The 19495-nt window shown below is 30.6% G+C and overlaps 1 protein-coding gene across 7 annotated transcripts in view; it reads left to right on the top strand.

The window, feature by feature from the left end:
* Positions 1–3335: 3335 nt before the first annotated feature.
* The window catches only part of LOC129912604 (neurogenic protein mastermind), an 81958-nt gene continuing 65798 nt past the window's right edge, over positions 3336–19495 (top strand). For 3 of the 7 annotated variants that reach the window (XR_008771871.1, XR_008771868.1, XR_008771872.1), the window contains exons 1-3: positions 3336–3496; positions 3551–3735; positions 3789–3995. The gene's annotated coding sequence lies outside the window, so the exon portion shown is untranslated. Of the gene's footprint in view, positions 3497–3550; positions 3736–3788; positions 3996–4046; positions 4401–19495 lie in introns of those variants that run through there. The other 4 variants (XR_008771869.1, XR_008771867.1, XR_008771870.1 and 1 more) reach the window with 4 other exon arrangements.

Here is a 19495-nt window from a genome sequence, read left to right on the forward strand (position 1 = left end):
AGATAAGTATCTATTATAAATATATTATAATTTTTTTAGAATTATTTTATTATTATAGTCCTGAAGAAGAGTGTATTCACACTTGAAACGTCGACGAAAAATAATTAAATATCAAAAACGACCTATAGCCTACACAAAAAAACAAGTTAAGTTATTTAACAAAGGTCACGAAGAAAGGAATAATAGTTCAAAAGTTTTTTGGTTTTTCAAAAAATTAGTTTATTTTCGGTGCAAAATTTTCAACACAAAAAAAAAGCTGAGAAAACGAGGTTTGAAAATCACTCTCAATAGAAAAAATAAATGAAAAATTGTTCGACATGGTTGTATTGAAGTGTTAATATTTCGAGCGCGTTGTACTTTTGAAATAAAGGTCTCTAAAGAATTGTGATAAGATTACTGAACGAAAATAAACACAAAATTACCAAAGTTTTGTCGAAAAATTTGGAAAAAAATCAAAAAAGTTTTCACGTTTGATAAAAAAAAACCAAAAAAATTCAATATAGCAAAGCTGATGTTTAGAACTGGCTCAAGGTCCATATTGTGAAAAAAGCCACATCAATGCTTTAACCGAAGTTGACCCGCAGCTAATCCGCCGAAATCGGAGAGTTAAATTCCTGAACCAAGGCTAACTCATGTTTGTAAAAATGGCACTCAATAATTTATTTCCTAGTTCCAAACCAAAAGTTGCCTTACTTGTAGTTTTAAAAATTTCCCAGGGATACTTGTGACAGTTAATAAAAACAACTGCCAATTTCGATTGAAGTTTCATGTTTTTTTTCGACTATGATGCTACATATGTATGTATATGTATTATTAGTCAAAACAATGAGATTTCGGCGGAAATACATTAAATACAGTTTACACTAAAAAAAGTAGATTTTCCGTGATAACAAAAAGAAACTCCGAAACAAATGGATTTTTTTGCGAAGAAACAAAATCGAACAGCAAAAAAAAAAATCAATTTTTTGTCACACACACCACTTTTGCATTTTTTTTTTTTATTTCTTAGCAAAATATACACACATGTACTAATATTGGCAATTGGCTTCTTTTTTTTATTTTGAAACAAAAACACAACGAAATTCTCAATTTTGGTGTCAAAAAATATTTTTCTTGAATTCCTTCGAAACACGAGGGCTCATCAGTTCTATCACCTTCACTATTCAGTTTTTTCTATTACTCAGTTGCTACTCATTTTTGATTTTATTCGTTCGGGTAATTGTATGAAATAAATTTCAAAATGACATATCAACGTTCAGATGTGGATTTTTTTTTCGTACAATTACCCGTACCGCTCCCGCATGTACCCTCCGGTGTGGCCAAGCCTTTATTGTTTTTCGAATAAAATAAAAAAATTGAGTAGCTACTGAGTTGTAGAAAAAACACGCCTTATATGTAACTGCAGTCGATTCTTAATTCCGCTAAAGCAAATGGTCATTAGAACTGTGTCAGAGCGAAAAACTTGCCAATATCCTATTTAAGTATTTTTTAGGAGAGAAATTCATAGTTAAAAGTTTAAAATAGCTCTGCTTACCGTAGAAGAATTTAAGAATGTACCGAATATAAAATGGCCGAACATTCGGCGGCATCTCTAGTTTAAATTGGTACAAGGAGTGATAGATAAGTTGTTTGATATAAATTGCGAGCGTTAGCGAGCAAGAAAATTTTGGTGAAGAAATAAATTTGAACCATTATTAGGCTTTATACAAAAAATTATTTCGAACAATTTTATATATAAAAACATTGAAAAATGAAATTTTTCTCCCACTAAAATTTTGTAGCAAAAAATTGAAATATTCTATTATATCAATTTAGTTCTAAATTAAATCGGGAATACTTAAAATTAAAAATTTTAAATAATCCAAGTTGTTTGGCATGAGCTAATTTTCTAATTTGAAACAATTTGACAAATAGAAAGCTAAAAATATAATGAAAAATTTTACATAGGTACTCTCTGAAATAAAAGGATAAGATGTCGGAAAGACTTAAATAGATTTAACGGTAATATTTCAAAAACGAGATGTGATCGAATATTTTTATCTTCGGATTCGAGTTCAGCAACCCTTTGAAAAAGTATAGTTTAGCCTCGACACCAAAAACCTTGTAGATAAATACTTGTGTTATTTAAAGGGTTCTTAAAAAAACATTTTAAGGTGTTTACATAGTGATTTAAGAAATGATCAAAGAGGTAAAAACTAGTTTTTTGAAAATCCCTTACCAAACGTTGTAATGGACCACAAAATTGTTGTTTTTCCTTATAAAAACTTCATCGACAGCTTCTTTAACGATACGAAATTGGTAGAGACTTTTAGGGAGATTTTCAGATAGGTAATTAAATTACTAAAATACAAAAACAAACCATTTAGTACTGCAAATATTAGACTTGTATGTATTTTTTTATACTATATCTTTTGATTTCCTGAAAAAAAAAAATTTCGGGGGGGGTTCAACCCCCAAACCCCCCCCCCCCCCTAAATACGGCTATGTGTCAGAGCTACGCTTAATCAAAACCAGATCATTTTTATTGATTCTCATAAATTTCATACTTAGTTTTTTGGCTCTGCTGAAAAATAGACTTTTCTGGGTTACGAGGTATTAGAACTACAGCGACGATTTTCTTTTACATTGAAACAATCTTTTAAAACAAAAATACAAATGAAAACTGACATTTAAAAGTAAAATCTGAAGTTTGCTCGAAAACTTCTGATAATTTCGGGAGTTGAGAAAATTTGAAGTTGATAAACTCTAGATTTGAAAATTAAAAATTAAAAATGTCAACTTTCAGTGGATGAAATCAAATTCTTAAGTTGAAAATCAAAATTCTCGAGTTGTGTTCAACGTCGATTGAATAAAATCGCCCTTAGTCTTGTTTGTTAGCTTTGAAATTTCAAACAAAACTTTGCTTTTAAAGACTCTACTGTATGAGCATGAGCAACCGAATATTTCTTTCACCTATTTTTATGCAATCAAATGATCGATCAACTCAAAGTATGCAATACTTTCGGTCACTTGGAAAATAAAAAAATATTATTCACTGGACGTGCTCATTATGACATTGCGATGTACTATGAACTCATTAATGATGGAAGTTTGCTACTACAGAGTGACTAATAAGTTATAAGCCAGATTGAAATTCAACGCACATGCATTAAATGCCAAAAAGAGTCATGAATTTTGAGTCATCGTTTTATAGAAGTTTATACCAACCTTCTTTTTTTCAAATTAAAAGAATTCAGTTTTAAACTCAATAAAAATTTTAATTCAAAATGAAAAGTAAACACTTGTTAGGATTTCAATCAGAAAAAACAAAAAATAATTTTATTTTATTCCGTCAAATGCTTTGCAAACATTTTGTGTCTGATTAACAAAATCAAAAACACTGCAAACTCTTTTAGCAAATCTCTTCATCAAAAAAGCGTTCATTAAAAAAAATTGGACGATATTAGCATCAATCCTGCTTAACTCACAAGCTGTCTATTAATCAAATTTTCTTGAAGTTAGTCCTAACTCTTTTAATATTAGACTTCTTCTAATAACCAATTTTTTTCAGAAGTAAATAAAGATGATAAGAAAACCCAAAAACCCAAAAATTGGACAAGTTTGACAAAAAAAAAGGTCCAGATCGTGACAAGCATCGAAGAAGAAATCGAGTTACATTATCACTTAAGTATCAGCAAAGAATTTTTTGCATGAATGAGAATAGTTTGATACACTGCCTAACCTAAACGATAGTAGGTATATACAAACATAAGTAGAAAAAGTAAAGGTACACAAATGAAACTTACTAGCTATGTGGATTACTTCCAACTCAAGGAACTAAGTCAATCCCACCAAAGGAAAATAGGATTACGTTTCTCATTACAGGATAACGAGCCGGTGTGCGTCGTCGTCTCATCATCTAGGTGAGCTCTGCAAGTGACCTGAAAACTGAGAGAGCTCCTTCACGCTTTAATCTAATCCCATCCCCAGGAAATGAATCCAGGATTTGACTTTGTGTAAGTTTATAGACTCTATTTCTATGTAGCAAAGTAGATATATTGTATAAGGTATAGGTTAAGCGCTAAAATAACACATTCACATCCTTACCATATTCATAAGAATATGTGTGTGTTTGTAATCTAACAGCTCTTTGGAGATGCCAAGAAAGTTTTGTGAAATTACTTTGGGATGGGAGTCGGGAAAAGATGTCGCATCGCATCGCATAGCAGTCGTTGATTAGAGGTGACATCCTATTTGAATACAACTTCATGTTGTGTGCGCTTATATTCTTTCTACTTCGAATTATTGTTGGACGTAACTTGTTAGATGATTAAAAAAGTTTTTCCAAGAATTCTGCAGAATATTAAGATAAGCCAATTGCTTGGCGTGAACATGATTTGTTAGCAAACAAAAAAGTTGAAGAAGTCATAAACAGTTTACTTTTTTTTTGGAGTTTTTTTTTTTTACTTTTTTTTGTCATACTTTTATATTTTCGAAATAATTGGAGAAGAACTTAATAGACAGACAGTGTACGAAAACTTCTAAAGTAAAGATATGTATGGATATATGGAATGGAAGTAGGGTTCACAGGTTCATAGTTAGGTACCTACCTGCGTAAAGATGATTCTGCTAACTAAACTTAGCTAAACTAAATCAAGAGATGAAATTACTTTATTTGACAAAAAAAGGTTGACATGTTCTTTTTTCATTAAAAAAATTATGAAGTTTTTATAATTTGTTCCAAAAGTGAATAAATAGGGTTCTAATAATAAACATAAAGACAAATATTGAGTTTAAAAAAGAGCAACAGGGCAATTCCATGGTAACTCGAGTTATATTTCGAAAACTTTGCAACATAAATCAATACAGATTTTCTTATTGAAATAAATGTAATTTGATACTAAAAAAATATTTCCAATAGGTAAATATAATTTCCATTATAATCCAGTCAAATGAGGGTTTAACCTCGGAATGAATGCTAATAGAAATGTTTTTTGCTTAATACCTTCGCTTTGGCATTCTATAACATACCTCAAAAGTCTAGAAAAATCTCATGTCCTCAAGTAGCGATTTCCAAGGTCAAAGCGCTAAATGGAGATTTTCAAAATTAGCAATAATAAACAATGGTATTATATACACATATGATACAATGATGATAAAATACCCTATTAGCATACTTCGTTTGATCCATTACTTTTGGGACACCCTGTATGTATACTAACATAACCCATATGATTTCAAGGTATTTTTTAATGCTGATTCCATAAAATCTAAAATCAAGGCAAGCTGACGTCTCAGAAAAAAGTTATATCTGTTTTTCATCTGTCAACCCATATTATTATAACAGTTACTAAATTACTACTGAAAAACCCTTAAATGTTATGGTAGCGGAACCAAATTTTGCATGAAGGTATTTATGTCCATTGAATAAATTTAAAAAAAATTGAAAAACTACACTTCAGATATTTTTGTCAGATCAGCATGAATAAGGTACATTACTTTTCAGCGGAATTAGCGTTAAAAAATACGTTGAAATCATATGGGTTATGTTAGTATACATACAGGGTGTCCCAAAAGTAATGGATCAAACGAAGTATGCTAATAGGGTATTTTAAGGGCTCTCAGAATTTGGTAACTTGTTCATCCCAAATCCTTACGGTTTTCGATTTAATGCAATTCTTGTGAAATTTCGAAAAATCTCGACTTTGCAACAGTATTTTGCTTCCTGCTGCCATTATTGATTTTTGTTTTTTACAATTCTTTTACTAAAACATTGACAAATAATTAGGAACAATTAATTAATCAAAATATTTTTTATTCCATAAGCCATTTCGATGCAAATTAACTAACAGTTTCAAGTTTTATAAAAAATCAATTTTTTACTTTTATTTGAGAGCAACACCGCAAAAAAAATTTCTATGGTGTGAGAATGGTTTATTATTTTAAAAAGTTGCCCTGTTACTGTAGTTTTCAAAAATGTATAAAAGTTTACAAAGTTGCAGTTAGATCGCAAAATATTACAATTTGAATTCAACATAACAGGGTTTTTCAAAGCAAAAATACAAACAATACAATTATCCTATTAGCACTAATTCCAAGATTGTACCAGGATGTTTTTTAGTGCATATCCTAAAATTTCTCTTTTCTCAAAAAATACCATTTGTTCATAGATTTATATGTTTTTTTTATTGCATTGTTGTGATTCTTAATGATAATGGATATGAAAAAACTCATGCAAAATTTGGTTCCTCTATGTACCATAATTTTTAAGGGTTTTTCGGTAGTAAGTTAGCAACTGTTATAATAATATGGGTTGACAGATGAAAAACAGATATAACTTTTTTCAAAGAGGTCAGATTGCCTTGATTTTAGATTTTTTGGAATTAGCATTAAAAAATACCTTGAAATCATGTATCATATGTGTATATAATACCATCGTCTATTTTTGCTAATTTTGAAAATCTCCATTTCTCGCTTTGACCTTGAAAATCGCTACTTGCGGACATGAGATTTTTCTAGACTTTTGAGGTATGTTATAGAACGCCAAAGCGAAGGTATTAAGCAAAAAAAAATTTCTGTTAGTATTCATTCGGAGATTTAGGTACCTCTTTTTTCACCTTATTTGAATGTATTATTACTTTTTTACTCGATTAACAATTTTTTAAAATTTGAATATTTACAACGAAAAAAAAATTAAAAACTACTGGTAACTCAGGATACCATTTTCGGAAACTTAATTTTGAGAATGTAAAAAAAGCTGAAATTTTCAGTGAAACGTGCCTATAAATAACTTAAAAAGCCTTCCAAAAAGGAGGAGGTATTCAATTCGTCTGTATTATTATTATTTTTTTTTTTTTTTTGAGGTTGTTACCTCATAACTTTGGACTGAGTGAACCAATTTGGATAATTCGTTTTGTATTGGAGAGCTGGTGGCTGCAATGTGGTCCCATTTCGTTCAGTTCTGGCCATGGAAGTCGGTTTTGTTTGTTGATAAAAATGATTATTAGTTACTAAGTAACCAAATGTACAATCCAATGTCATTTTTATATTTCGTTTACTTTTATTTGTTTTGTTTTGTATTAGGTTTGTTTTTGTTTAGTTTTTGTAATATTTTAAAAATATTTTTTTCAAATTTTTATTTATTTGAATGGATGTTATTTTTGAAGATTTTGTACAATTATTGAGTTCAAGTGTTATTTAATTTCGATTGGGGTGTTCACACCTAGGCCAAAGTTGTAATTCACAATATTTTAAATTTTCTACGTTCACTGTGGCGTATACGTGCTTTTTTGTATTTATTCATTTCCTTTTTTTATAAACCGTAATAGTAGGGACAGAGAAGTCCAGAGAAGAAGTTGCAAAAAAAAACACCAACTAAGAACCAAGATAGTTTATAAAAGTGAAAAGGTGTTTTTTTGCATAGAAATGAGAAGTTAGATTTCATAAGTTTAATCTTATTTTGAAGTAATGGAAATATAATAAGTTTGTGATAACAAAATGTGATAGTAGCTCTAAGTTTTTGCTGCAGTGTTTTGTTTAGTTTTTTTTTGTTAATTTATTTAATCTATTATTTTAAAAAAATAATATTGAATTATTAATTACGTATTAAATTTTCAATTTCACCACTAAAATCAAATAAAAATTAAAATGAGTTTTTCAAAAATTAAAAGTTAAAACGACAACTTAAACGCTTCCATGTAGAAATTTTAGTAGAAATCGGTAAAGTCATTTACGAGAAAAAGGTTTTATGACAAGCACAAACCGTTAATACAGTGTGCCACAAAAGCTAACTTTTAAAAAAATACTTTTCTTGCAACCTAGTTAGTTTTGTATGGCTTGTTGAAAATATTAAATGGTTAACTGTGCAATGGCATACCTAGTTTAAATTTTTTTAAATCTGTGCAAAAACCCCAGCGTCAATTTTAACTGATTTCTGTGTTTTTACCTGTTGTACCAGTGATGTATAAAATATGTAATATTTTGCACGAGTAGATAACATTGAACTAGGCTTCATAAGTCCAAAATACTGTTTTTTTTTCCACTTTGGCATTGATTTTGGACATAATACTTGCATTCTATTTTAATTTTTTATAAACAATATTCCAAAAAAAAAACACTAACATTATGTACGTAGAAAATTGACGACGCTAGAAGAACGAAAATAAAAGATTTTTGCCCCTTCATCCAGATTCTTAGTGTAAAACAGTATTTTATTTTTTATTATTTTATTTTTACCTATTTCAAAATTGGGAGCCTTTAGAACAGTTTAAAAAAATATAGATATTTTTAAGGGGTCATATGCCAGGTACATGAAAAACATGTCAATTGCCCCTCGAGGGAATCAGTAAAAACCAACAAGTTTGAACCAAATGGCTATACTGGCTTAGGCTGTTGCCTGAATCAGTATTAGACTAGACTAGACAAAGATGTTGAGTTTTTCTCAAATTTTTTCTTATTTTTTTATAATGGTTTTAAATTGCTAGGCAGTTCATAAAGCTGCGACCAGACATTAGCTGTATCTATTTTTCTTTAAAACTTAATATAACCATTGCGTAGGTAAATACCTACCTACGAAGATTCCTTTCTTCAAGACTAAGCTGACGGTAACCATTGACTTCAGCATTTAAATGAAGATTTAAGTTTTTTGGACAAACTCTAATTTTAAGTCACTAGAAACTTAAGTTGAAAAGTAACATTAAACCATGTCGAGATTTTAAGTATCTAGTAGGTAGACAACTCTTTTATGTTTGTAATAGTCGTATAATGAATCCTTTAATCATCAATGATAATCTGATTGATTGGCTTTGTATAGCACAGAAAATTATTTCCATCTTCATTAGTTTGACCCATATTAGGTTCATATAAAAATAGAAATATGTAGTAAATTTTTAACTCACACTTATTTTATCTTAGCCTTTTTGCACTACCATTTACGCCTTAAATATTTATGTATAAACCTGCCAAGACCAAGAGATGTTTTATTTTTTAATAAGGCTGTCAATCTCCTTGACAAGTCCAAAATGTCAATAATAATTATGCAAAATGCTTTTACATACAACGTCCCCGCAAACAACACACACCTTCCTTCAATATAATTATTAAAAATTCATTAAGCTCATTTCCAACGCATCCCACACTACATACATACTCGTAGAAAACACTTTCTCTATCATATCATCATATCTCTCTCTGTCAGCTACATACACTCGGAAGAATAAACCACAGATATTTTGTCTGGAATTTAATAACGGGTGTGTGCCAAACAGCAACTCAAAAAACTGATCAAAGCTAAAAGCCAAGTTTAAGTGCTTACCTTAAAAATATTCCACCTGAGCAACAGAAGATAATCACATACCTACACAACAACAAAAAAAATGTCTTCATCTTAACTGATTTTTATTACTCAGAGCCGATTCATATCTGCCGCTATACGAGTATGTTATATCATCTTCGCATAACTTGTTAGGAGAAATTAATGTTAATATGGAAAGTTCCGAGTTCCGAGACCAAGCAACGTCGTAGTCGTCGTCGTCGTACGTAAACACGGTCGATATATTGACAACATCACTATGTCTGCAGTAAAGAGAAGATGATGTATCTTTGCAGTGCATCTGTGAACCTCATCTGTGGCAAAAAAGAAGAGAATTCATTATGCATGTGCCCATTTATGATAATAAAAAGATATACCTACCTAGGTAAAGTATAGACTTGAAGATGTTTTTTTTTACGTGAATTTTCTCACACCGATAGTTCTTTATATTTGCTAACTTATAATTAAGGAGTGACTCCAAAGACTTTAATTAATAAGTTTGATTAATTAGTTGGCAAGTTTTTGCAACTTTTTTTTTTTTTTTTAATGCTAACATAACTTCGAGTGAAATGTATACATAATTTAACACTCCAAGACATGTCAATATCAATGTATCTACGAATAGCTATATTTAGACATAATTAATTAATCGAAAGTCATAAAATGTCATTATTTAATATCAAACTTCACCTTATTTTTTTTCTCACATGAAGTAGGTATTTAGTATGAGAACGATGATTGAGCTGAAAGTAAAAGTAGATATACTGACGGAACGGTTTTGATTTACTTGTAAGTTTTTAATTCTAGGGTGGATTTGATAACTATTAAACGTCAGTAGATCACTTGAACTCACCTTTTTTTGCTGTGATCTCATATTGAAAATTATTAACTCTACTTTTTAGTGTGGTGCTATGAAATAATGTCGAGCGAAATAACGCCGAATTTCCAAATTCATGGAATCAGCATTATTTCACTTTGTCATTAAAGACAATTAAGGCCGAACATTCAGTATTTTCATAATAATGCGATTTCAGACTAGCAGTGCCGGTTTAAGTACTACCGGCGCACACTGGGGAAATTTGTATGGGAGTGCGGAAAAAATTAAATAAAAACTGAACCACTGAATAGATTTGGATGAAATTTTCAGGGATGACAGTTTTCGTCGTAAGAAATTATTATTATTCATTTCCGCCCACTGCCACAGAGTAATAAAGAATTCCGATTCTCAATTTACTTGTACTTATAGCATTTTTTTTTTTAATTTTTTTGTATTATTGGAACCCACCTCACCGATTTTAAATACATTAAATGGAAAAGAATAACTCATAGTAGGTACTGTTGTCGAGGTCCACGTCCACGCAAAATAAAAAACCCAAATTATAGTTAAAAATTATTAAAAAAAAAAAACACTTTTTTCATTTTTTTATACAAATTTTTCAAAAGTTTATTCTTTTAAGAGAGCCATTTTTTCCTCAATTAAATGACTCAGATTCTTCTTAATAAAGGAATGGGTCAGATGATCTGTATTTTTCAATAATAATTTCAATTTAAATCTTGAGACATTCCATTAGATTTCTGCTTAGATCTTCGCACACAATGCTTAAAATTCCCATTATTAATAAAATGTATAATAATAAGACGCATAATCCCTTTTCACTCGTTTTTGAATAGTTTTCAATATATTATGTACATACATTTCAGTTACATACATATAACGAAAATTAATTTTTCTGAGCCAAGTTCAAAAAATCAAATGTAATTTTACTGTAGTAGATTTGTAAAAAAATGTGTTACGAATTAATTTTATTTTCTCTATTTGTCTTTTCGGATAAGAATTTCAAGCTTGCAGCCAAAAAAACAAAAATCTGACAAAAAGGAGATTTTTCAATTTTCTCGAAAACTAGAAGGCATAGAAACATATGGTTTTCAGTGTTTGGTAAGGAATTAATTAAGGCAGTGTTCTTCATTATTCTAATTGAATTCAAATCCCCAGCCTTGTCAAAAATAGTATTGGATATGTTTTTTTAAATTTTTTTTCAATATTTTGACTTTGAAATCGATTATTTCAAAAACAATTCACTTAAAGAACTTAATTTAAAAGCTCAAATTAAGCCTAATATTTTGGCTTTTAAAAAAAGTGTCATTTATAACTGTAAGTGTTACGATTGATTTTTAATATTTTTTTGTTATTTTAAGTAATTTTTAAGAAAATGATTTTTGCGACCAAATGAAGTTTTCAATTACCAATAAAAAACGCAGTGGCACCTGGTGGCACCCAAATTTGGCCTTCATCGAAAGGGAATTTCATAAGGAAAAAGTTTTTAATAGCCTCTAACTGTAGGCAAGTGTAGCTAAAATTATATATACAAAAATATGAAAAAATCAAGCCATTTTTTTCTCTTTTCTTTAAATAATTATATAAAATAATTTACATCTTTAAAATTAATAATTTCTTCGATTTACAATAGACAAACGATGGCTTCTTTACGGAAAAATAAAAGTGTATGAGTCAGCTCAAGCTAAAAAAAATTACACAGCTTTAATTTGAGGGTATTTTCACTTCGTTTTTTATACTTTCAACAACTTGTCCCTTTACAAAGCTCTAAAAAGTAAACTACAAGTCCGATTTTAGTAATTCTTTCTGATTTTGATTCAGATTTTATTCTAGAATTTAGAAATACTATTGAAATATTCTCCGAGGAACTTTAAATTTTGGGCTTTTTTCCGCAAAATCCCCAGTGTGCGGCGCCCCTGGGCAAGATTGCAAGTGGCGCCTCTAAAAAAAAAATCATTTTAAAACGAAAACCCAAAATCCCGAAAACCCAGAACCCCGAAAACTCAAAATCCAGAATGGGATCAAGAAATTTTTTCGGGATTTTGGTTTTGAAAACGATCCTTAGTGTGTAATTAAGGTGTTAACACGTACAAAACAATATAAGTGTATGATTCCGTTAATATCTCTTTTTTACATGATTTCAAGTTCTTCTATTTTATTTTCGGGATTTTGGGTTTTCGGGATTCTGGGTTTTCGGGATTTTAGGTTTTCGGGATTTTGGGTTTTCGGGATTTTCTGGATTTTGGGCTTTCTGGATTTTGGATTTTGCATTTCGGGATTCTGTCCGTCTCCCTTCTGTTTCTTTATTCATTATTACAGTCTGGATATTATCCATAAACTAAACGGAAAAAATAAAGAAACACACTCCCTCTCCATATTACCAGCTATGATTTAGTGATTTATATATAGGGGCGCCTTCGCAAAAATTAAATTGGTTGGAGGAATATTAAGATTGATTTAGTCTTCCAAAAGAAATTGGGGCGCCTTGTTCTTCAAAGATGAACTAAGATTTTAGACACCATTGCCCTTCCGGAAGCCAAACAAATTAACCCAAAATTGGGGGCGCCTTCATTATTTAAAAAGTTTAGGACAAAAAATACGAGCACCGTTGAAAAAGCAAAATAGAAAAAAATTGGGGCGACGGCCCAGGCTTCCCCCCCCTAAAACCGGCCCTGGGGACTAGGAAATATCGGATAACCATTTTGAGACTTTGGACTTCGCAAAGGCTCCCAATATGTTCCTACAGTCTGCAATTCCGTCATTGCACGACCAACCCTAATCGCTATACAAACTGAAAGTAATGTTTTACTAAAGGTAGTGTCTGAAGACACAGTTTGCACATGGATTATCAATTAAAAAAGTTGATCAATTCAGGGTTAATCCAATGCTGTATCACTTTATTGTTAGTCTAAGAGCCAGGAGCAGATTTCTTGCGTGAGAGGTAACCGATTCATATGAATGTCAGAGGTAGCTTGGGTAATGGTGATGACGAATACCTTAGTCTGCCTGCATTTATTTGGGAAGTTGTCGAGAAAAAGCGCATCAAAAGTACCATTTTTCTGAAAATCGATTTAGTGAGGGTAACCACTTAAAATTTATTGATAACCAACGCCACATACTCACTGATAACAAATATACCAATGGCAGACATTTTGAGTGCGGCCAAACCCCCGGCAGACGGTTTTGAAAATGCAGTTTTTCTGAAAATTGATTTATTTAGGGTAACCACTTGAAATTAGTCGCATCCTGTAGCGGTGGACTCCCTGATAACAAAAATACCCATGGCAGACATTTTGAGTGTGGCCAAACCCTCGGCAGACGGTTTTGAAAATGCAGTTTTTCTGAAAATTTATTTATTTTACTTTTTCACATAACTCGCGTATTATTGGACCTAGCAGAAAAAAGCAATCTTAAAGATAATTGAATTTCCTACAGAATATGTTAAATAAGTTTTTTCGATTTAACCTTCGGTTTAAGAGTTAGGGTGGTTTTTTTGAAGCAAGTCAAAGGGTGATTTTCTTATTTTCGTCATATCTCTTTCATTTGAGCTTTTTTGAAAATGAATTTGGAGTAAAAAATGTAGATCTTTTTATTACCTTCATTTATTACATTAACGGTATTTTAACCGTTTTCGATCTGTAGGAAAAAAACTTCAAAAAGTTTGCAATTTTTTATATAGCTGTTTCTTATATAAAAAAATTGCAATCTTTTTGCCCCTCCCCGCCTAAAACTATACAATGTTTTTCTTGCCTGAGTGCAACCTACACGCCTAGGTTTTTTTGTTACATCTATTGCAAATTACCCTGTACTATGTAGATATGTAGAACCTTTTTCCTATATAAAAAATTGCAAACTTTTTGAAGTTTTTTTCCTACAGATCGAAAACGGCCCAAATAAATGCAGGCAGATTAAGGTATTCGTCATCACCATTACCCAAGCTACCTCTGACATTCATATGAATCGGTTACCTCTCACGCAAGAAATCTGCTCTCGGCTCTCGGTCTATGTATCCTTATTTAAGTCTGAATGTTTAAAAAATAATTGACGAATGGATAATGTTTTATAAATTAATTTATCAAAAAGTCCAGCCACGTAAAAACAGAAAATAAAGAGGTTTTTTTTTTTTAGAAAAAAGTAGTTTTGGTTTTTTTATTAATTTCTCGAAATTGACAAGATATTTTTGAATCCATATTTCTATTTTTGTTTAAAAATAAATAAGAGAATCGAATTTTAAAAACTAAATTAGTACTTAATTACATAAAATTTTGAAAAAAAAAGTTTTAAATTTTTTTTCCAATTTTTTTTTTCAAAATTTTTATTTTAAAAATTATTTTTTCAAAAACTGTGCCATAAAATGGCTTTGTTTAACATTTTTGTAAAAGACTAGAGTTTTGGCTTTACAAAAAAGTAAAAAACGTTAGGTATTGTAGGTTTTACCGTTGATTTTTAATAATTTTTTTTCCAAATTAAGTTAATTTTTTTTTTTTTAATTGACCCTCCCCGCTAAAAGAAGGAGAATAGACCCCCCCCCCCTCACGTACCATTTTTTTCTTGTCTCGACCCAACCTACACGCTCTTGCTTTTTGGCACATTACTCCTAAATCACCCTGTATAGTCGAAACCCATGTGAAAAACATGAGATACACTGAGGGACAAAGAATAGGTACATAAATTTTTTAAAAATATATTTCGTCCCGTTTCTGCCTGAAGCACGTATCTACACGGCAAATTTTGTTCAGTTCTTAAAATGAATATACATTTTTCTCAAAGTTAAAAAAATATGAATTGAACAAAGGGAAATCAAGTTATGTTTAAGACATATTGATTAAGTTGTTTCTACATTTAAACCTTTGTAACTATTGTTTCTGTAAGTTTTAGAGCAATGTTTAACAGAAAATTAAATCTTTAAAAAAATGTACTTACGAGGTTCAAGCAGAAACGGGACGATTTGGTGAAGGGGTGTGTTTTTGGGGGACTGAGTTATGAGTGAGAATTGTATCATAACAGCTAACATAAATTTTGTTAAATTTTTAAACTTGGTGAAATGAAAATGTTTCTTTTGTTATAAGAATTAGCAATTACAAAACAAGTAATTTTCTTATTTCTCATCTGCATTCATTCTACTAAGTTCGGTAGATTTTTTGGAAGCGACCTATTTTCTCTTCCAAAAGTTACTCTTATTAGTTGTTTTTTAGTTTGCTTGTACTAGGAACTAGGAGATGTGGGCCTTCTGTTTGTAGTTTTGTACGGTTTGAAAATAAAATCCACCTCATATCACTTTGTCAGTCGAGTAAATGAAATATTACCAAGGCCAGAGCAGTCAATTTAAAGAAAAATTATGTTTTAATAAAACTATTCTACCCCTACATGCCTATCAACACTTTAAATTTTTTTTGTCGGTACAAATTTTAAATACCTTATGTTCTAAGTTTGGATTGATAATTTTTCGTGCCGTGAAAAATTTAAGATTTGTCTTCATATTTCATTTCGGTGAAAAATTTGTTTCAATATCTTACAGAGATTTACCACATTAATTCCAAGTGGCATCACTCAATTTGTCTATAAATTTATTCGATCATCTCAACTATGTTTTCCGTCATGCCATAGTGCCCATCGATAAGACTTTCTTCACGCACCCAGGTGTTGAATATGATTGGATAAGCGACTTGATCGGAATTTCAAAGCAAATCAATTACGACCAGAAGTCTATTAGAATTGGTAATCACTCAAATGACTTCATGCGAGGTGTGGTTGTTGGCCACTTCGTCGTCTTCATCGTATATAGTAGCTGTCGTCGTTGCCTTTGGTGCTGTTGTTGTCTTCTCTGTCAATGTCATAACGTTTACAATCATTGATAAACTCAGGTGTGTTGCAGTTCCAGTTCCACTTATTTGTTTTTATAATTTTACCCATCTTCTTCGATATATTCCTATGATGCAATACTTTTGTAAATATATTCAAACGCTGATACCTTTGCGCGTTGGTCATCGCTGTAAATTGCCAAGTTGATAAATACTTAAGACTAAACAACAGGTTAATAAGAAACTTTCGTTTTCGTTTGTTTGAGATTTTTGTTTTCTGAAGAGGATGAAAGCGGAATAAAATGGAGAAACGCTAAAAACAAATAAAAATGTTAAGCTAAAAATATCTCACACTTCATTTGGTAAATATTTTCAATAGGTTATGGTTATTGCTTTGCCAATCCAAGCTCCAAAGAGGTAATAAGTGCCGAAGTTTTGAAGGTCCATTCTGTATATTTGACTGTCTATATGTACAAATTATTGCTATTGTAAATAGTACGCATAGTCTGAAGATCGATGTCATGGGACTCATAATTTGTATCTTATTGTTAGATCAAATTATTTATTTTGTGTTCAAAGTTCAAAAACCAGATTCTGTAATCGTTCTCGAGATATTGAGACTAATGCGTTTTCAAAAATGGAGGACGCCCCACAAGACCAAACAATACGCAAAATGAGATTTATACTCAGGATAAACCCTCTTCTTTTCTGCATCCAAACTTAGCCTACTTCACAACTTTTTTCAGATCCCCTGAATTCAACGTGCATTTACAAAAAAAAAAAAAGGAAATGTGACACAAATTCGGTTTTTTCATTTTTCAAGTTACATAAAGCAAACCGTTCGTAGGAAAACGTTTGTTTATGCAGATGCAGATCCTCATCCCAGGCATTATTGATATAGAAATTAGAAAAAAAATTACTACGACAATTCTTGATTCTAGCTACATAATATATCGTCCGGTTAAAAACGACAAAATGATGAAATCTATTTGATTCAAATCTAAGTCATTCAAATCGTCAAAAACAATTTCGAAAAAACTTAAAAAACTCATATTTTTTTGGGTTTACGATTTTCGTATTCAAATCCAAAGAAGTACTTTTTATAAAGTCGATCAAAATATATCTGAGAAACAAACTTAATCCCGTGTGTGAATTGCGTTAAATAGTTAACCCAGTGTAAAATTTTTGACACTATTGAGGTGAATAAAAAATTTTCAGTGTTAAAAATTTAAAAATATTAAACAATAAGCCATACAGCTGAAATTTTTTTAATCACCTTAACAGCGTCAAAAATTTGACACGGGGTTATTTAACGCAATTCATACACGGCCTAAAGCTTGAAGGTTAAATATATTATACATTATAAATTGTAAGCAAAAATTTTACTCTGTTCCCCGAATAAACTTTTGTTTATTACTAGCATACTAGCAATCGATTTTTGTTGTTAACATTATAAAATTTTAATACTCTTAGTACACAGTTATGATAAAAAAGATAAAATTTCCATACAAGTTATCTATAATTTGTATGGGACTCATTTTAGCTCGGCTAAAATTTTTCGATAATTTGTATGGGAGCTAAAATTTAGTGCGAGCAGCGTACCAGACTTAAGCAAAAAGTATTTTGAGTAAATAATAATAATAATATACAGGGTGTCCCAAAAGTAATGGATCAAACGAAATATGCTGATAGGCTAACTTTAGGGCTCTCAGAATTTGGTAACTTGTTTATCCCAAATCCTTACGGTTTTCGATTTAATGCAGTTTTCGTGAAATTTCGAAAAATCTCAACTTTGCAACAGTATTTTGCTTCCTCCGCTTATAATTGATTTTTGTTTTTTACAATTCTTTCACTAAAACATTGCCTAATAATAAGAAAAAATTAATTAATCAAAATATTTTTCATTTCATACGCCATTTTGCTGCAAATTAATTAACAGTTCCATGTTTTATAAAAACTCAATTTCTTTCTTTTATTTCAGAGCAACACCCTGAAAAAATTTTGTATGGTGTGGCACTGGTTTATTTTTTTTTTGAAACATTTATACATTTTTGAAAACTGCAATAACGCGACAAGTTTTTAAAATAATAAACCAGTGCCACACCATACAAATTTTTTTCAGGGTGTTGCTCTGAAATAAAAGAAAGAAATTGAGTTTTTATAAAACATGGAACTGTTAATTAATTTGCAGCGAAATGTTGTATGAAATAAAAAATATTTTGATTAATTAATTATTTCTTATTATTAGGCAATATTTTAGTGAAAAATTGTAAAAAACATAAATCAATTATGAGCGGAGGAAGAAAAATACTGTTGCAAAGTCGAGATTTTTCGAAATTTCACGAAAACTGCATTAAATCGAAAACCGTAAGGATTTGGGATGAACAAGTTACCAAATTTTGAGAGCCCTAAAGTTGGCCTATCAGCATATTTCGTTTGATCCATTACTTTTGGGACACCCTGTATTATTAACTCTCTAAGTCCTTATAAATTCGTAAATTAAAGAAGTTTTTAGTTTCGAAGCTTATTATTTTGCTGTTGTTAATAAAAACCTCGTTGCTCGTTATAAAACTACTTTAGTGTTTTTTCTCTAGAAACATATTAATAGTCTTGAGCGATTATTTTTTAAGTAGCGACTTTTTTTTATTTTTTTGATTTTTTTTTATTTACGACCTTTTTGTTCAGAAAGTGACTATTTTACCGACCTTTCAAAAAATTTCAACATTAACGCTAATTAACTGCTTGAAAAGAAGTTCCTGAATTTTTTTTCTGTACTAAATCTCAGCAATATTGTGATTTTCACGTGAACAAGATTCCACCCGGAAAAACTAAATTTCACTTTTCCCCGAGCGTTCCGAGCGTAATGTTGTTTACGTCTCGAAAACTCCTCTTATTTTAAATTTTGTTGAAAAACAAGAAACCCACTCAACGAAAAATGCTGATTCCCTTTGGGTAAAACTCGCAATAGCTTTTAAAATTCTGGGTGATGAACAAAAATATTTCGGGCGGAAAAGTTTCCACGTGAATCTCACAATAGGGTTGACTGAAAATCCAATCAAATTATCAAACTTAAAACGCAGTGTTGTAAAGACCAAAATTGTTCATTATTTGTAGGTTCACCACTTTTAACATTTTAACTTTTCTCAATACTGAAACCAATAACTTGTCCGATAGAATGACGAGTACAAAAAAAAAACCGGTATGTTTTATTGATAAATGTGAACTAAGAAAAAACTAGACAAGAATAAATTATTACAACCTTTCTAACGTAAAATTACTACACTTTGATTTTGAATACCATCATGTTGTGCTCCATTTTACTCGTAACCTTCTAAAAAGCTCCTTTAGAGTAAAATTACAAAACATTTCAAGTCATAAATAAACATTGAACTTAAATCAAATGGGTACACAAACTTATACGAGCCCATACCAACTATCCTCTGGCATCTTGTAAAGTACAACCCTATACCCTGCCATACAGCACAACATAGCGAGACACAAAATTCGAACACTATGTCGGGCGTTCATTGGAGTAATTTTCAATTTGTCTGCTAGAAAGCATACATACAT

The sequence above is a fragment of the Episyrphus balteatus genome, chromosome 2 (genome assembly GCF_945859705.1).
Source record: "Episyrphus balteatus chromosome 2, idEpiBalt1.1, whole genome shotgun sequence".
Lineage (NCBI taxonomy): Eukaryota > Metazoa > Arthropoda > Insecta > Diptera > Syrphidae > Episyrphus > Episyrphus balteatus.